Below are 5,601 nucleotides of genomic sequence, written 5' to 3'. Positions count from 1 at the left end.
CGTCATAAATTAAAGCTAGCTCCCGTTGAAACTAAACTTTTAGCCTACACATCACTAATAAGACCAAAACTTGAGTATGCATGCATAGTATGGGACCCTTACACCAAAACTAAAATTGATGCACTAGAAAGAACTCAGCGTAAAGCAATCAGATTTATTTTCTCAAAGTACCGCATAACTGATTCCCCGACAGCACTAATTAAAGAACATGGTATCCAAACACTGGAAACGAGAAGAAAAATCCAGCGGTTAAAATTCCTTTTTCTTCTTAAAAATAACCTCCTTTCCCTCACCCCAGAGCCTTATGTAACGCCAATGGTTGCACGCCGAACACGGCATCGCCACGCTGACTCTTTAACTCCCTATAATGCCAGAACGAACGTCTTTAAGTTTCCTTTTTTCCCACGCACTATTACGGATTGGAACAATTTACCTCAGTCGCTACTAACCAGTATTGATTCCCTTGACAATCTCAATTATTGACATGTTGCTCTCTTGTGAATTGATTGCTGAAGTTGATCCTTGCGTTATTGTTCTTTTACTTCACTTAAATTGCATTCATTCATTCATAAACATGTTCTTTATTTGTTTTGGAAATTTCTTCATTACACGAGCAAGTGTTCTTTTCCGTGCTTTGTACTCGCAGCTGATGGATTGGATTGGTATTCTGCGCACTCTTAATTTACGTCTGGTATTGGTATTATCTCTTTTTATCATTGTATGCCGCTCCTGCTTAGGCCACGCCAAGACCTGCAGTATTGTATAATTAAATACATAAATAAATAAATAAATAGTTTAAAGCAGGCTACGAGGTCCAACTTTACATTGTGTGCGGTTGGTTTACTTCGCTTTTTTCACCAGATGGCCGGTGACAAAAGATCTAATATGAGGCTCTATTTTAAGCATATATGACTGCGAGTGCAGGGATTCGAGCCTTTAGTACACATTTCGAAACCTTGGCTTCCCTTTTATGGAATTGACTATGTAACGCTTACTACTCCCCAATAATAACCGTCACGAAGCCTTCTAAGATAATATGAAATTAAATTGGAGGAACCGCTTTCAGAAGAAAAGCCTTCAGCGTGAAAAAATTACACTGCCACAACAAATACGTCGTTTCAAACGTTCCCATCTAGCAGTGCACTGTGAAGACGCCATTGTACTGCTGTCATCCCTTCATATCCAGCAAGCGCCGACCAGGTGGTCGAAACAAGCGCTCGCCAGAGGACTGACCTAGATACAGCTAGACGTTGCGCAATTCTCCGCGCTATGCAAGGAATGTTCTTGTACGGGTTGTGCATAGGCGTCGGTGGTTCAGTGGTAGAATACTCGCCTGCCACGCGGGTGGCCCGGGTTCGATTCCCGGCCGACGCAGTTTTCTTTTTTTTTCTTTCATTTTTATGGAAGTTTACGGAATTTTGAAAACTGCCTTGTAACAGATCACTTAATTCTAGTCCTTGAGCTGGATTATTCGGAGAGGCGGACATTATTTGCACGAGGAATCAAAACACATATTAAACTAAATAACAAAAATTCGCTAATTATCTTCTGAATTAATTACTTTACGGCCCATGTGACAGTTTACTAAATGTAAATCCGGTGAGTATGCAAGGCGCATTCACTTCGAATAAATTTCCAGAGAGACACCAATTTGGAGATATCAGCCATCGAACTCACCATTAAAATGCACCGTTGTTCCACCTTCTTTTATAACAAAAGGATGTATTTCGTGACACGTTTTAGGAAATAATAAATCGAAAGTGGTGTGATCCTGTAAATTCATTCCACTGATTGACGATGCTTCTTGGGGTATCATATATGAGATGACCGATGTAACCAAAGCATAGGAAGCTTACCCTTCAAATGCCTTTGCATGCTATGATAAAGTCTATCTGTTGAGAGAAAGAAAAACGAAAAATTGCAAGTTGAGAAAACCATGGATAAACAAAACGTTGTATGCGAAAAGTCCCTTCTCATCAAATAGAAATAATTTGTGTAACAGCACAAGATGGCGGTGCCCATGAATCGGCTATAAAATTCCCTATATATATATATATATATATATATATATATATATATATATATATATATGAGCACAAAGGAAACCGAGGGGACCGGTTTTTAATATTCATTTCATAAGAAGCCAACACACAATGACACCAAGGATTACATAGGGGGAAAAACTGGTACTTACTAATTGAAATAAAGAAATGATAAATAAATGGAAATGAACATTGATGAAAAAAACTGGCCTTCGCACTATGCGTGCGATGCTCTTACCATTGAGCTATCGCGGCACCGTTATCCCATTCACTTTCCGGGGTATTTATGTTTTATCTCCTAGAATAAACCCTGGAAGCCAGCGCCACCACTTCTTTTGATATATATATATATATATATATATATATATATATATATATATATATATATATTGTACAACAGATGGCGCTCACACTATACAGTGTGTTTCAGCAAACACTTTCAACGATGTTTAAAGGTTGCCTGTGGCAGATAGCACAATTCTAGTTGATGAGCTGGTCAACTCTAAGAGGCGGACACTACTTGCACCGAAAATTGAAATGCATAGTCACCTAATTATAAAAATTATAATTAAGTTTTAACTAGTTTCCTTATGACCCATATTGTAACTTACAATATCTAGCCGTGGAGTCAGCAAGGTGGATCCACTTGGAACGAATTCTTAGCATGCCACCAGTATAGAGATATTAATTCCCGAACTTTGCAGAGAACTACATCGGCGTTACAGTTACTTTTTTGTTACATTGAAGCACGAAAGTAACCGGAACGCCAATGCATTTCTCCGCAAAGTTCGAGCAATAATATCGCGAAACTGGTGTCATCTTGAGAATTCGTTCCAAGTGGATCCGCCTTGTGAACTCCACAACTAAAATTTCTAAGATGATATATGGGCCATAAGGTTATCAGATAAAAATTTAATTAGTGCATTTTTGTAAATTCATCGATTATGCATTTGACTTTTTGTGAAAGTAGTGTCCGCCTCTTCGAGTAAACCAGCTCATCCACTGGAATTGTGCTCAACGCAAACTTCCTGAACTTCGCAGCAAACGTAGTACAAGCAACAGGATCGTGTTCTCTTTACACAGACAACAAACCGATTCTATCTTGTAAAAAAAAACTTTCTCGAGCAAGGTGTTGAGAACACAAATATTGCAGTCATCACAGCTTTGCTATGCGAAGATTTTCAATCCATGTGGCTCTTCGGCGCCACAAAACTTCAAAACGCAGCATAATTGCACGGTCGTGCGGAGTTTCGTAGATGGTGGCTCCATCATACTTGAAGCGCACCCGATCACAGTATACGAAGGCTACGGACGGAGCGTCTACTCCGACCTCCGTGTGAGGTGCCCGGCTCGCCGCTAGGTGTCGCCTCAATTGTTGGAGTCCCGAATAGCGTACGGAGTCTTCCCTATCTCATTAAAGGCGAAGCTTAAGCGTTCTCTAATTTTACAGCGTAAGCTGTTATGGGCTCATATTCCAATAGCCGTTTCGGTTCGTGATGGTATTCGGTTCGGCGATGGTATTCGGCGATGGTATTCGGCGATGGTATTCGTTTCGGTTCGCGATGGAATCCATAACCTCTATAGCCGGAAATGCCCGCTGCGCGGGAGTCGGATACTTTACCACTGAGCCATGCAAGCGCTTGCTAACAGGCAGCGCAAAAATGACATATAAATGCGCCCGATAGGCAGGCGCGCAGGCGCACACGACCCGAGCCTCCGCCAGTATGGTGGCGCCATCTAGTTGAGGCACCTGCAAACGCCGCGTGCGCAGGCGCAGACGATGTAATGCGATTCAGACGAGGCGCGCAATCAACGCAATCCCGATGTTACATGTGCGCCACGTATACTGGGTACCTCTTCGGTACACGTTATGGCATCTCCTCGCAAGATACGAACCGCTGCTCAAGAAGTGAATCGTAGAGCTACGTGGCCGGGTAGAACCAGGCATCATTGGGCTCAGAAGACTGCTGTGCATAGAGCATTACAAGCCACAGCTCGCCGTCGACGCCGGGCGGACAGTTCAGATCGTTCTCGTCAAAATCGAGGCGAAGAGACTTTGCCGCAAAGGCCCTGCTGTGCGTGGTGCCAAAATTGCAGCTACTCTTGCGCCACTCAACAAGCTTACGCTGTGACTGTGCTGCGTGTGCCGTGCAGACCTGTGAATTTTTTCAATTCGACATTATCATGAAAGTCTTTCACGCTTCTACAGTATTGTGGAGACGTACTACGCGCTGTAGAAGAACTCTCGGCGATCTATGGTGACGCTCTTTGCAGCCGATATGGTGGGTAGCTTTGAACAGCATGGTATACGTCAGAGGCGGGATGAAATGGTCCAGTTGCTAAATTTCCATCGCAATAGTGCAATGGCGCCAAAGTAGGAACAGGCGATGAGCACATACCTAAATTTGACAGTGTACGGTTTACTTGCTTTATCATCCAGCTAGATGGCTAGCGATGAATAGCCTAAAATGAAGTAAGACTTTAAGCACATGGCTGTGAGAGTAGCTAAGCCGCGGACTTGCGGCAGTGCTTTGAGGCATTATGACAGCCTTTCAAAAACTTGGTTTCCGTTTTCTAAAATTGTTTATTGCCTGACACTCCCTGTTGAAATTGCGTACTGGAGCATTTTATCATACGCGATCCAACTGGAGGAATTGCTTTCACAATAAATTAAGCGAGCAGCGTGCAATGCCTCGCGGGCACGAGTGCGTTATTTCGAACGTTGCAATTTGCCTTGCATATGAATAGGATATGGTACTGCAATCATCCATTCACATCAAGCGGTATTTTGATTCGTAGAATTCCTTGTTCCTCTTCCAAAGCGCCTGGTCGATGGAAAAGCGTGTTTGACAAAGCAAGCGCTCTCGATCGTACTGACCTAGATAAAGCTAGACGTTGCGCAATTTCACTTTCTCTAGGTAAAGAGTGCTGCTATCCGTCGTGAATGCAAGCGTCGGTGGTTCAGTGGTAGAATACTCGCCTGCCACGCGGGTGGCCCGTGTTCGATTCCCGGCCGACGCAATTTTTTTCTCTTTTTTTGTCAGCGTTTAACGCTAGTAGGCATGTGAGAATGTCCGAAACTGTCGAACAACAAATCGAATAGTCATTATCCGTAAATGCGAATATTTTTCGAAGACTTTTCGCATATTTCATAGCGTGAGCAGTGCTCAAAAAAACATAACATTAGAATTTGCTAGGGCACGTTGCCAGGCTAATTGGTTTGCAGTCAAAATACACACGGAGCAGCTTTTAAACAAGAACGCTTCATAAAGTTCTACGCAATGATAGAAACGTGTTCATTTTAGGAATACAGGGATGTGAACTTCAGTTTATAATAATTATGATAACAGCTATTTATTATTTCAGAACTATTCGAGAACTATTAAAAACACTATTCGATTCGATTCGCATTTGATTCGACCTCAAAAATCGCTATTCGCACACTCCTAAATTTTAAACATGCGCAATGAAAGAATCAATCAGCTCTATTTTCTTTCCGGCTGTTATAATACGCTTAGGCCGAGCTTTCAGTTCGACGTCGCATGCCAGGATCACGTAG

At 42.5% G+C, this 5,601-nt stretch overlaps 2 non-coding genes across 2 annotated transcripts; both read left to right on the top strand.

The window, feature by feature from the left end:
• The first annotated feature begins 1,303 nt into the window (after positions 1 to 1,303).
• Positions 1,304 to 1,374, top strand: Trnag-gcc (transfer RNA glycine (anticodon GCC)). The gene has a single exon. It is a non-coding gene; the product is annotated as a tRNA-Gly (tRNA).
• A 3,618-nt stretch (positions 1,375 to 4,992) lies between these two features.
• On the top strand, positions 4,993 to 5,063 carry Trnag-gcc (transfer RNA glycine (anticodon GCC)). The gene has a single exon. It is a non-coding gene; the product is annotated as a tRNA-Gly (tRNA).
• Positions 5,064 to 5,601: the final 538 nt, after the last annotated feature.

Source organism: Dermacentor silvarum, chromosome 4, assembly GCF_013339745.2.
Source record: "Dermacentor silvarum isolate Dsil-2018 chromosome 4, BIME_Dsil_1.4, whole genome shotgun sequence".
NCBI lineage: Eukaryota > Metazoa > Arthropoda > Arachnida > Ixodida > Ixodidae > Dermacentor > Dermacentor silvarum.
The sequence above is the reverse complement of the archived record's forward strand: the minus strand, read 5'-3'. Positions and strand labels throughout refer to the sequence as shown.